We start from the raw sequence: 2,977 nt of genomic DNA on the forward strand, positions 1-2,977 counted from the left end.
ATAAATGTTGGAGACTTGAGGTTAGAGGAAACGGGTAGAAGCACTTCATCACCAGGGGCAGGCTGTGTGCATTAACCACAGGGAGAGCAGAGCTGTAGCACTAATCAGAAGCTGTTGATACACAGAGATCTTTGGTATTGCCTAATTGAATCTGGTGTTCTTCTAAATTAAAGAGATGTGCATCCTACTAATATTTTATGTATGAGTGGAAAATCCTTCTGTTGGTGAAAAGATATATGAATGAATCACCACATTGAGGAGACATGGGCCTTCAACAAATTCCCAGATTTGAGTCAGTTCACAGTCCCAGAACAAACTTGCATAAGGCAGGAGAAGGGGAGTTAAGTGCCCTTTAAGAATGACTTTACTGCTTTACCAAAAACTTATACCATAATTGTTCCTCCTAGCCTTCTCCAGAGGGATCTGCAACTATTTATCAGGGTGACATGCACTGAGAAAGAAGAAATAACCTAATTTTCCAGAGATAACTAGTCACCGACTCTGAACCAACATTAATTACTGAAACCTAAGACACCACTGTGGTCTACCAGTCAGTATGGGAACTTATTGCAATCAGGTGATCAATGGAGTTTTGGCTTGTGTCTGTCTCACAGTGGGCTCAGTAGGTGCCTGGATCCACTCTGTGGTTATTTTCCCAGATTCAGAATGAATAGTTGAAATTGACATCCTTAGTAGTTGGCAAAATTCCTATATTGGGTCCCTGACCTGTGGAGTGAAGATTGTTATGATAGAAAGGGGCAGGGAGGCAGTAGAGTTGCCTTTAGCTACCAAGGTAATAAAGTTAAATAAACCCAGTTCTGGAGTGAATGCAGAGATAACGAATCTGTTCAAGGACTTGAGATATGCAAGATTGTGATTCTTACCGCAGCCTCTTCAACTCACCTATTTGGTTTGTGCAGAAGAAGACAATACTCTTCACTGTCCCACTTCAGGGCCCTATCAACTTTCTGGTTCTTTGTCCAAATCTAATTATCAGGAATCTTGACCACTTCTGCATTCCAGAGGGCATTATCTTGCCATATTTCACTGTATCATGCTGATTAGAGCTGTGAGTGGGGAGTCACAACTATCCAAACAACTTGGTAAGGCATATGAATGCCAAAAGAGTGGGTATAAATGCCACAAGAATTCAAGTGTCTACCAGATCACTGAACTTCTTAGGGTTCTACTTGTTGACACTTGTTGAACTATCCTTTTCAAGGTAAAGAACAAGAGTTTGCATCTGGCTACTACTATATGAGAAACAGTACCTGGTAGACCTTTTCTATATACATCTCCAATATACATTTCATTCGGGTGTGCTATTCGAACCTAGTTAACAAGTGACTCGAAGGTTCTGAGTAGGGCCCAAAAGAAGATAGTCTGCAACAGATCCAGGCTGTCATTCAAGCTTTTCTTACTAAGATCAAATGACCAAGAAGATCTGATGGAAATTAATGGGCCTCTGGTAGTTAGGGTTACTATATGGAGTCTTTGGCAGTCATCTATGGATGAATACCAATACAGACCTTTTAGATTTCAGAGTAATTATATAACTCTCTGCAGATAAATATTCTCCATTTGAGAAATGGCTTTTGGCTTAGAGAAGACTAAATGCTTGACCATGGACTGCTAAGCCACCATGCAGTGGATACTGCTCATCATGAGGGGAGGTTATCTGACTTACAGGTTATAAAGATTAGCTTCTTTTTTTTTTCAAGGTTTAAATAGACTTTATTGTTACAAGGAGGGCCCTACCAAGTAGGGCCTTATAAACCAATATATGTGGTCCCAGGATGTCACCATGGAGAAATGGAGAGGTCATGACTGCAGAAGAGATCACTGTAATTGAAGAACATGATCCCGGAAAGACCAGCCAGGGATGCAGCAGACATGATCAGGAGAGGCCAGGGATGGTCAGGTCACAGGGTGAGGGATAGGACAGCCCCCTTCACTCCCGCTTCTTGTAGCTCTCCAGATGCGACAGGACCCAGCCCGATGGCAGGAGGAAACACAGGAAGCAGGAGGTGAGCCCAACAGCAACATCCACGGTCCCGAGCTCCTCCCGCAGAGGCTTGGAATGGATCTGGGCACACTGCACTGGGAGCCTCTGGGTGAGACCTGTCAGGCCCCTCAGCAGCTATGCCGTCGACAAAGACATGACTGCATGGAATGACGACAGCTGCCAGCAGTAGCCCAAGGTCGGGAAGTCAAAATGGCCATTAAAGATTAGCTTTTAAAGCAGCATTCTATCAAGCGGAAGTAATATTTATGAGAACAGACATTCACAACTCCTATTCCTACTACATTGCTTTCTCTTTCTCAACTCATGGAAATGATCTTAAGTGAAGGCACCTATGTGCAGCTGACTAAAAAAAAAAAAAAGTCATTTATATCTAGTTCTTTTACAATATGCTAGCTTCACCTGTAGACTGACAGCCTGTATGACATTACAGTTTCAGTGTAGTGTGGCTCTGTAGGATAGTGGCACAGGAAAATCTTCCTAGTGAGTAGAACTTCAAACAATGCCCCCTATTTATTTAGTCTAGGAGGAGAAATTGTGATGGGTCATGACTAAGAGCTGGTCTCAGAGTCCTAGAAAGGACAAATCTGGAGAATTCGTTTTAAGGAAGCTTGGGAAAAAGTTTGCAGACAGACTTCTTTGGGTGCAAAGTGAAGATCTTTTGCTTCCTGTGACTGTTCACCACAAAGAAAGCTCAACAGAAGAGTATCTTCATAATCAGATAGACAAGATGATTATTTCTATGGATGATTATTTCTATGGATGTCTTTCATTCTTTTTATGCAGTCCCTCTTGCCTTTGCTTAATGGGCTACTGGAGGACTTAACCAGGGTAGCAGGAATAGAAATTATCCATGGGCTCAGCGACAAGGACTTCCAATCCCCAAGGATGACCTGCTATCACAACTGCTGAATGTTCTACCTGCTAACAGCAGGTAAAGACCATGAGCTCCTC

General features: G+C 42.7%; 1 pseudogene; it reads right to left on the reverse strand.

The window, feature by feature from the left end:
* Window positions 1-1,715: 1,715 nt before the first annotated feature.
* LOC112839995 (cytochrome c oxidase subunit 8A, mitochondrial-like) lies at window positions 1,716-2,161 on the reverse strand (annotated as a pseudogene).
* Window positions 2,162-2,977: the final 816 nt, after the last annotated feature.

Source organism: Callorhinus ursinus, unplaced genomic scaffold (genome assembly GCF_003265705.2).
Source record: "Callorhinus ursinus isolate GAN/ISIS: 27379988/994484 unplaced genomic scaffold, GSC_fseal_2.0 scaffold47, whole genome shotgun sequence".
Lineage (NCBI taxonomy): Eukaryota > Metazoa > Chordata > Mammalia > Carnivora > Otariidae > Callorhinus > Callorhinus ursinus.